The 11,171-nt window shown below is 37.1% G+C and overlaps 1 long non-coding RNA gene across 1 annotated transcript in view; it reads left to right on the top strand.

Annotated features, from left to right (window-relative positions):
• The first annotated feature begins 1,201 nt into the window (after nt 1-1,201).
• Nucleotides 1,202-11,171, top strand: part of LOC106056077 (uncharacterized) — a 193,685-nt gene continuing 183,715 nt past the window's right edge. Inside the window, exon 1 of the long non-coding RNA XR_008774453.1 lies at nt 1,202-1,767. This is a non-coding gene — a long non-coding RNA (uncharacterized LOC106056077). The remainder of the gene's footprint in view (nt 1,768-11,171) is intronic.

The following is an 11,171-nucleotide window of genomic DNA, read 5'->3' as shown; positions in this document are numbered from 1 at the left end:
CTCGTCCATCGAGGTTCGATGATGACCATTATTGTCATCTAGGGCTTTGCACTGGGGTTTTGTGCCTCCTCATGTGGCTGGCGAGACGTATGTGAGCCCGAAACGTTCGGCCTCACCCTGGGCAGATTATTTCAGTTGGAGCTAATGTCATTGGCCTTACTTTTGTATTTCGTCTGCCAGAAGAAAGGCAGAAAAAAGGCAGATGAAAGGCAGAAGGAAGGCAGAAGGAAGGCAGAAGAAAGGCAGAAGAAAGGCAGAAGGAAGGCAGAAGGAAAGCAGAAGGAAAGCAGAAGAAAGGCAGAAGAAAAGCAGAAGGAAAGCAGAAGGAAAGCAGAAGAAAGGCAGAAGAAAGGCAGAAAAAAGGCAGAAGAAAGGCAGAAGAACAAGAGACGATCTTGTTGATATGATCTTGGTCTCCTCTGTACACAGGATACAACAAAGAAAGAAAACTGTTATCTGCCCTTTAAGAAAATCTCCAAGACTGTTTCATTTCTATTTCCTTCAAAGCTCTATTTGCTAGCAAGTCTTTATTGTTTAATTCCAAACCAAAGAGAGTACAAAACTAAACATTTGACTGTTGACAATTGTTTTCTTTGTTTTCTCTGCTAGCCGCTTCATGTTTTATATCCGCAGGTCTACATAGAAACTATTTAATGTGTACACGGCCATCGTCATTCCTTGGAGGAAAAAAAAAAAAGAAGAAGATCGCCGGCGGCTAAACGGGGTTTAAGAAAGAGCAGTTAAATCCTAACAGCGCGTGCAATGTGCGCGTGAGTTGAGGCAGTGATCTCTGTATGTATCGCCATGTGGCTCTAATCACATGTTGCGTCAGAGAGTCGTAAACCTACATACTATATGCCAAGGTGGTGGTTGTTGTTTTTGTTGTCCTAGGTACCTGGTGGGATGTAGGTAACAGGTTTGTCACGATGAGAAATGTTGCCGCGGTGTTACAAGGTAAATTATTGTTTATCCGTGTGCACTCATCCACAAGATACCCCCTCCCTCCCCTCATCTCTCCCCTCCTCCTAGTCTCTCACCTCTTTTTTTTTTGTTGTTGTTTTGCCTCGTGAGTACCTCTTCTCACTTCAGTGCTAATCATTTCCCTTCTGGCGTGTTCCGCTCTCTCTCTCTCTCTCTCTCTCTCTCTCTCTCTCTCCACTCGCGTTCAACACTCTCGCCTCCATGCAGGCTCGTTCTGTGAGGCCACACGTTGGACCAGTGCACGAGCGAAAGAGGGAGAAAGGAGAGGAAAGAGTGGGAGTAAGCATAAAACAAAAGAGAGAGGGGGGAAAAAGCACGTCACGAAAAAGAGAGTGAAAAAAAAACACTTTATCCTTTAGCAGAGTGACCGATCGTAGCGCGTCATTCGCTGTCCACTTCGTTTCAATCTCCCAAATTTTTTTTTGTTCATTTGTTCTATAGATCTAGATCTATTGGTTTACAAAAGGCTCATAATAATATTATTAATTGGACCCTACGTCTTATGAAAGTGATAGGGGACAGGTTTCTTTCTTTTAAAAAGTGCAGAAACTTGTTTGTGTGTAAATAAGAAATAAAACTTGCAGGTGTACAGTATAATTAATTACTGCCATCTTATTTCTTTTTCTTATTCTGCTTGTGGAGGAGATCATTGGATATGATACCTATGGAATAATAATATAATCTTATAAGATTTCATTAGAATTACTCAACATCAGTTTTTCTGTGCCGTGTTTTCATCATTTGAATTTTTTCTGATGATATATTAAACGGTTGGAAATAGCGGAGGTAAGTTGTAATTAGTAACAGTTCATATATATATCAAATTAGTTTATTTATCTTATATATAGGCACCAAATTAATTTTTTTTAAATTGTTCCTTCTGTAGAAAACATTTTTTTTTTTGGTGGATCTCGTTTTAATATGTGATAGTTCGCGTTTGTTTTTATTGTGAGCTGGGTGTTAATTTGGACTACAGTAAATCAATAATTATTAGTGTCATATTAACGATTGGAATCATACTAATAATAAGGCTTGTCTTCGAGTCCGAAGATTAATGAGGAGTGCAGTATTTCTCGTGGTTACGCAGCCCCAGCTGTGGGAATCGTAATGTAACAAAAAAAAACATTCGCATTTTATTGTTTTGTGTTTCGTTTTGGTTTTCTATTACATTTGTATAATTATCTCTTTCCCTCCGTAATTATTTACCACATTTTGGTGGAATCAACGTTGGTATTGTCAGTTAGGAGAGAAAGAGTTAAACCTCTAACTTATATTATGAACACACCACACCATAAGCGACGCGTGATTACCGAGGACTCTGTAATGTAAAATAGAATTAATATTTCTTGATATTATCTTTTAAGACGTAACTTGGCTAGTTAGAATAACTCCGCAGCCTAAGATATTACACAAATATTTCCTTTCCTTTTTCCAAACAAATTTTGACACGTGTGTAGTGGTAAGGCCGGACTTAATTATCCTGAAGCCCAGTGAGCTGAAAACTAATCATTCAAAAAATCATTCAAACAAATCAGTCAATACGATTGACAGTTTGAACAAATACAGGGAAAGAAATTAATTTGAATGTAGTTTACTTTGCAAACAATAAGCATATTGCATTATCATTATATAAACAATAATGGTAAACAATAAATGAACGATTAATTCCTTTTCATAATTAGTTCCAAGCCTTGCCCGAGTAGAACTAAGTTAAAATCGTATGAGATTGGCTGTAGGGAGAAGGCCCGTTAGCCTAGTTTTCTACAGGTAGGATCAAATAATATTTTAGTGCTTTGCGCTAAGTAATTTGTGGCCCACACTTTATTCATATTTTTTTTCATCGGCCTTATTGGAAGAGGTCTCGATTGTGTTTGTGCTGTGTATCCATCCGTTCGTCGGTCTGTTATTCTCGTTCATATGCCAATAATTGAAAAAAACTATAAAACAGAATTCTATTTCACCATCTCTTTCATTTTATTCAAAACCAGTGCAGCGATTGTTTCCTTAAATCACTTTAAGCGTTTCTCATTTGTTTTTAAGACTAAGCATGCATATTTTATGCAAATACTTATAAACCTTTTATTTATCAAGATAAAAAAAGGCAGTGCGTGCTTTTTGAAAGCTATATCTAGAACTGGAAAGACCACAGCCTTTCACAATAATTCCAAACGTTTAAAATGTCAGTTAATAATAAAGATTTCCTACTAATTTACTTAGACTTAGATCCTCCCGTGCGTTCGGTGCAAAGGGTGGCAGACTCTCTCCCAGAGATCGGTCACAAACGACATTCACAACCTCTTACCAGTTAGTGCCTACGGATTTTACGTATTCTAAGAACTAGTCAAGAACGGTTCTCCTTTTCCACTTTTTTTGGATACAATAATATGGCTTAAATCGAGGTCACTGCTTTGAGTGTGTGAGTCCTTGTGTAACGTTATGTGTAAGTTCGGCTGATCCGAATGGGCCGACTTAGAGTTTGTATGTAGGCCTAAATAAGTTTATAGTGTCAGACAAGGCTTTAAAAAAACTGATAACACTGTAGAAAAAAAAATAAATTATTTCTCCTAAAATGCGTACTTATATTACTTCCTCTAAAGGTATCGATAACTTTATCCCATTAACCTTATCCTTCTTATCCCTCAATTTTTTTTTTCTTCTCTCCTCCCTCCAAATTGTGTTCGCCAATATCAGTTTATTAAAAGGTAAAAAAAAAAATCCAACTGCTGACACCGGACTTAACAATATTTGACAAATCAAATTTGGCTGTAATGGAAGCTGGTATAGCTAAGGAAATGAAATCACGAGCTAAGAAAGGGAGAAGATGGAGGTGGAGGGGGTGGACTGGGCGGGGGGTAGTAAGTAAAATGTGATGAGGAACTGTATGTGTCTCTAGCACACGCAGTTGGGGGCTGATGAAGATCGAGGTTAGGGTTACAATTAGAAGGTGACTTCCGCATCGAGGCTCCCTGGGATTTCTGTAAACAAAAATGTAACCTTGACACTAGATATTGAACTGGGAAGTCTAGGCATATCTAGCTAAAGTCTAGAGTACATCTAGCTTAAACCTAGAATGATGCATATATAGCTTAATCCTAGTCATGTACATGTAGCTAAAGCCTAGAGTCAATTATATCAAACTCATGTTAAAAACTAGATTCATTAATATTCATGCACATTTGGTCATGTTTAAACATAAAAGGTTATGCGCAAAAATGATAAGTTTTATCTTAAATTTAGAACGCATCTATCTATCTATCTATCTATCTATCTATCTATCTATCTATCTATCTATCTATCTATCTATCTATTTTTCTGTCTGTCTGTCTCTCTATATATACATGTCTATCTATCTATCTATCTATCTATCTATCTATCTATCTATCTATCTATCTATCTATCTATCTATCTTTCTTTCTTTCTTTCTTTCTTTCTGTATGTCTTTCTATCTGTCTGTCTGTCTGTCTGTCTGTCTATGATAATATTGTAGACTTCAATTCCATTGTATAATTCAGAAAAAAAAATTGTTTGTTTCTATAGTGGGCGATAGATATCCAAGGATCGCGTTTTATCCAATGCTACAAAGAATGCAACTCTTTCGACTACAACTTCGCACTTAATTCCCATGAGGTACTATCATCTCTTCAAATCGAATGTATGCTGATAAGTATTAGGCCACCCTTTGGTTTATAGCCACATATGTTTTTCTATTCACGCTGTACGTAACCTAAACAATACATCAGCTCATTCATATTGGATTACGTTGGCTTTGAAGCGCGATGTGTATATATATAGATATATAGATAGATAGATCTAGGATATGTGGTTTCAGTGTATCCAGACTTGACGTCACGTTTTTATTTGTCTTGTGTTATTTACAGCACAATATGAGAAGGAAAGAAGTATTGACAGACGTATGAAGTGGACATATTACGTGACGTCTTGTCTAGAAATTGTTTAGCAAATCAATTGTGTCCAGTCCAAGTGTGTAGCAAGGACAGATGTATAAAGAACCGGACAAAAAAAGTTGACAGTTATTTAAAATTTCGGTAGAATGAAAAAAAAAACATTTACAGTAGACTCTGGTTAATTGGACCACTGGTTAATAAGACTAGTCGCTTTTTAGGATGGCTGCCTTGTCGTGCGGTGTGTGCGCTAGACTGTCATTCGGTATTTTTGGTTGCCCCAGCTGCCTTCCCCGTCGTCCTGCGGGAGGTTTGGACCAGGAAGTAGATTATCTTCAACTCTGAAGGAACATCCGGAACATGCAAAACATTTTACAAATATTCGGACCAAATTGTTAAATACTAAAAAGTTATTGAAAGAGAATAATTTCTTGACATCGGAACTACCAGTTTATCGAGTCCTGACATAGAACTATTACAGGGACTGTTTATAACTTATCAGTATCTGTCGCATGTCAAATTGAATGAACTTTTAAAGGAATGGCTTGTCGTATTTTACGAGAAGATCAAAGAGAAACAAAAATGTTTACAAACAGAAAGAAATAGAGAAAACAAGACAGAGAGGGAAGAAGGCGTGGACAGAGAGAGGAGAGAAATATGATAAGAGAGAGACACAGAGAGACGGAGAGACAGAGACATAGGGATAGAGACGGAGGGAAACAGACAATGAGAGAGAGAGACAGAGAGAGAGACAGAAAGAAAGAGAGACAGAGTCAGACAGGCAGAAAGAAGACACAGAGACAGGGAGGTGGAAAGAAGACACGGAGAGAGACAGATAGAGACAGATAGAGAGAGACAGATAGAGAGAGACAGTGAAAGATGTTGAAGGTAAAGGAAAAAGACGTGATAAGAAGAGTAACAGAAGAGAGTGAGAGTGCTAGGGAGAAAGAGAATGATTAGAGACAGAGAGACAGGGAGAGGCAGAGATGAGAACCAAAAAACAAAATCCCCTCCCTCAGAAATGTAAACCAAACTGCATTTGTTATTCGTTCAACATTTGTTTATTGGACATACACAAAACCAAGAGAACAAACTCCGGTCAAAGAGAAACAACTCCCCATCAAACAACGTTCTCTCACGTTATTGACAATGTCTTCAAATCTTCCTTTGATCTTCAAACCAACATGTGCATATCAACATGGCACGTCGGGTATAAGAAACACAAACAAGAAAAAAACATGTTTTAAAAAGGCAATACCTCCTTTATACAACGTATGGAGCGTTATTCCTCTCTTACAATGTTTTTGTTTGTAAACTGTTTGACATGTTTTTTGGATGTTCCTTCAGAGTTAAAGATAATTTACTTCCTCGGTCAAACCTCCCGCAGGACGACGGGGGATGGGAGCGGGCAGGGTTTGAACTCAGGACCATCAATAAATCCGAACAACAGTGCAGCGCGCAAACCGCACGACCAGGCATCCATCCGTAACTAATGAATGTTAGATTTTTTAAAAATGAACTATTTTTTACATTAGCCCATTTCCCTCCACCCGCCCCCCCCCCCTCCTCGGAGAAAGAATCCTGGTTAAGCGAATGTATAGATCTACTAGTCTATAATATTGCAATGGTATGCCTTTAGATTTAGACTTAGAAGGCGGTACGCAATGTGTTCCTGAACATTAATGTATTAAACTCTTGAATGAATGCGAACTTTACAATGACATCTAGTCCAATCAAGATAAATATTTTCTAGTTCTTTAGCCGAATTTAAATATATTTTTTTATTTTACTTTGAAAAATGGTAACGGTCAAACTAGAGTTTTCACCAGAGTGACGAACGAGCTAGTCCTTCTTTTCCCCAACTAATATATCAACTGTTGTCAAATTTCTAGTATATCGTTGGAGCCGTTTTAGAGATCCGTGTCCAGGTTTCTTCCAGAAGTTTCCATGAAATTGCGAGTTCAATAAAGGCACGGTAAAGAAAAAAAAACAACAACATTTGTTGCGTTGTAAATTCAGTTTAAGAACGGCAATGTAAAATGTGTCCATGTTTTTGTATTCAGTCTATACAAAGCACGGCTACAGCAAAGTCTAATCAAGCAATGTCTCTTCTGTTTTGCGGACATACAGACTTATCGGGTGATATTCAAGAAAAACTTTACAATGTCAAGGACCTTCAATTAAGCTGCAAATTAAATAAAAGAGAATTGACTATTTGAAGTCTATGTTCGTATCAAGTCTCCTTTTGCCCATTTGTTTCTCAATAAGTTGAAAGTCATAGAGTAAGGTCTAACGTCTCTCCGTATTGAAAGTGTTGTGTGCGCACCAAGCGGAAGTGAACGCTTCTTTCTGCGGTGCTAAAAGGTGCTGGAAATAATCTGAGATCTTGACAAGAAAACTTTAGCTCAGTAAACGCTTCCCTTAGTTTACACACCGGATACGCCAAAAAGTTGTGTATTGTTTTTCCAACATGAATGAAAATCTCCAATATAAGATAAGGGCTGTTTTATAAGATAAGGGCTGTTTTATGATTTATACTAGGACAAATTTGTACAAATGCTCCTTCTTCCCTAGTGCTATTAGAGCATGGAATGGGTTGCTTGAGCCAGCCAGGAAAACCAGTGACTTGGCAGAATTTAAGTCATTAGTTAACATGCATGACTAGATCGGCATAGGAACACGCGTAGGACGTAATTCTTACAATATTGAGATTCTTGGCTGGAAATGAGTTATTCCCCTTATATAGGCTTTGTTTTTTTTTTTAATAACTTTTTAAGTTGTTGTTTTTTTTATTTCTTCTTTTCCCTATATTCCTCTCCTCTCTCTCTCTCTCTCTCTTTCTCTCTCTCTCTCTCTCTTTCTCTCTCTCTATATATATATCTTTCTTCATTTCTTTTCATTTACACACATTCTTTGCTATCTCTCTCTCTATTGCTTTCAATCACAATTTATCCCTTCATCTCTTTCATTCTCTCCTATCTCTCTCTCTCATTCTCCCGGTCTTTTACTGGCTTTCTATCAATCTATAATCAAGCTTACCAGATATTTATTGTTACAATTACTGCTGGCACTAAAAAAGTTATCAATCTTTTGTTGTTCTTTATGTTCTCATTGCTTTCTCTACCCAAGGAATGTCTTCCTACTGTCTTTCGCTTTATGTGAATCTGTATCTCCATCTCTCCTTCTCTACTTCTGAGCATTTTGTGTAACACTGACCTAGACAAAACTGAGCTTTTTGATTAGACACTGAACTAGGCAAAGCTGAGCGTTTCGATTTCACACTGACCTAGGCAAAACTGACCTTTTTGATTTGACACTGACCTAGACAAAACTGAGCTTTTTGATTAGACACTGACCTAGTCAAAACTGAGCTTTTTGATTTGACACTGACATAGGCAAAACTAAACATTTAGATTTCACACTGACCTAGGCAAAACCGAGCATCCACAGGTCTAAGTATTGAGTTCATACATATATAATGAAACAAATTATACGATAGTACACAAAATGCAGTTGGTCGTTTTTACTGCATGTGATGTAAATGTAGTTGATTGTTGTTCTGGTCATAAAACACTCTCTTGAATTATTGACCTCAGGAATAGTTGTCTTTTAACTTCCCATTGCGATTCTTAACTTGCCCACTACATCAATTTCAGGAGTTCAATCAAGATTGATTCGTTAACACATTATCGAGACGTATACAGGTCAATCCTTTTCACATTTCAAGTATTAACATTTTTTTATGTGTGTTTTTGTCATAATTTTTTTTTCCATTTTGGATCCTCGCGCCGTGCTCTGGCATGCTCTTAACCAGACGTAATCCCCGGGCCCATGCTAGTTCATTTCTTTGATAAATTAGCTGAACTGAAATTAAAAGCAGAGACAGGAAGCCAGATTAAGAGAATACTGTTCACCTTCATAGAATACATTCCTCGATAGAATGATTAAAAACACTTGAGTGATGCCATTTTTTTATGTCATAATGATGTCCTTAGATGCCCTGGCCAGGATACAAAACTAGAGAAATGGTGAAATATTACGCCGTTATCGACAATAGACTGGATTTTTAATTGTATTTTTTAAGCGTCATTAGCGATATAATTAATGAGGCTTTTATTTTGCGTGGATTATAGAGATTGTAATTAGAGGTAAAAAAGAGGGAAAGAAATGCTGATAAAGTCATTTAGATGTGGTTGATGTTTCTGTTTCTCTTTCAAGCTGGTTGTTATGGTTACTGCTTTTATTGTTGTGGTTGTAGCTGTGGCTATTTCTTTTGCTGTTGTTATTGTTACTGTTGCTTTGTTGTTGGTGGTGTTAATGTTTTCATTCTTGCTGTCATTACAAATCCTATATCAACTCACTCTGTCTGTCTGTCTGGTAAAATGTTTGTACGTATGATTAATATGATTAATCCCGATCTCGGATTAAGTTGAAATTTTGCATAATTATTTCTTGTACCTGACCAAGCAAGAAACAATCAATTTAAAAAATAACCAATGAGTAAATTAACTAATGGTAATTAGTTGTTGTTTTTTTGTTGTTGCTTTGTATAGAACAAGGGGAAAGAAATTGTACTTGACGGATGTGATGAGGAGGCTTGAGCCATCGAGTTCGAATTCATGTCGCACAACTATTTGTTAAATGCATATAAAAAGCGATCACGGTAACATTGACACACGTAGCCCCTTCTTCACCCCCCCACACACACACATGTAGCCCCTTCTTCACCCCCACACACACACACATGTAGCCCCTTTTTCACCCCCCCCCCACACACACACATGTAGCCCCTTCTTCATCACCCCCCACACACACACTTTTGCCAACTGGTCTAGACAAGTGATATGATCACTTCGCATTGAAAGCAAAAAACATTTTTTTTTAAATTTTCTAATCGCACATTATTGTTAGTCTAGATTCTAGATCTATTACAAATTTAATGACATGACTGATCCAGATTTATTTTGTTTTTGTAAGTATTTCTCTATTCTGCTTCTTTTCAAGATGATATTCTGGTTGCTTTTGTCATTCGTGTTAGCAAAAAACTTTTTTTTAGATTATGAAGTTGTTATTGTTGCTGTTATTTTTCTTGTCTTTTAATATTGTTGACGCTGTTTCTGTTGTCGATGATGATAGTAGAGGTGGTGGTATTAATGAGGATGGTGATGTTGTTAATGATGATGATGTTCATGATTGTTATGGAGTGTGTGTGTGTGTGTGTTTTCATGCTGTCGGTGATAAGTGGTTAGATATGTAATGTTGATGATGTAAGATAAACGGCTATGTCGTCAGCGGTGTTAGGTAGAACAGACGACTCCAGATTGCCAGAGTGAAAAGACGTGTTTTTGTAGTGAGTTGGATTTTGTTCAGAATTCTATTTTATATTATGGACTAAAGTCAAGTATATTTATTTCATTTTACCTCATGTTGAATTTGTTTCTACTGTAATAAAGCTGTATTTAGTTTGGTTCACAAAGAAGTTACTGCAGTTATTTCAAGTTTTACAAGTTAAGATATAATACCCTTACAGCGGTTAAGTTGTCTACCAGCAGTTTGGTGCTACAAGTCGACGACCGTCTACAACAATGATCATGATGATATTACTGATGTTGTTTTGCTGTTGTTATTTGTTGTTGGTGATGGTGGTGTTTATGATGGTGTGGATGACGATAATGATGTTATTGTTTATGCTGTCAAAAATGTTGCTAATGCAGTAGCTTACAGAGAGATAAATACCTGCATTCCCATCAACACATCTAACTCGCAAACGCAGCCATATAAGTTTTCACCTACATAGCAAGAGGACCATGAGACTTCAACTGCACTGGAAGAGGGTAGCCATTAGCACTAACTTGTAGAGTGCTACACACACCCTTTTTTTTTTTCATTCTAACGTCTGACTCGCTGGTTGGGGTGGGGACACTACTCAGGGCATCAACTCTTTCGATTCATTACTTTAATAGCCCACTGACATTTAGGGCGCGCACTTTTTTAGAGCCTGGGCCCTCGAGGCCATGTCTGGTGTTTTCTTTCTTTATTTCTTTTTTTGACTGACTGCGATTGGAATGCTGTTCTAAATAATATAATAAATGTGTTCTGAGTTACACAAGTGAAAACAAATCGATGTCACTCAATGAACGTGATATAATCCATCTGTAGAAATTCTATCAAACATCGTGCAAATATATTCTATATTACATTAAGTAAAACTACAAAAAGTTGTTAGAATCAAAATATCTCTTTTATACAGCATTGAGAGCTACTGTTTAGTTCTTAATCTAGTGTATA

This window comes from Biomphalaria glabrata, chromosome 13 (assembly GCF_947242115.1).
Source record: "Biomphalaria glabrata chromosome 13, xgBioGlab47.1, whole genome shotgun sequence".
Lineage (NCBI taxonomy): Eukaryota > Metazoa > Mollusca > Gastropoda > Planorbidae > Biomphalaria > Biomphalaria glabrata.
The sequence above is the reverse complement of the archived record's forward strand: the minus strand, read 5'-3'. Positions and strand labels throughout refer to the sequence as shown.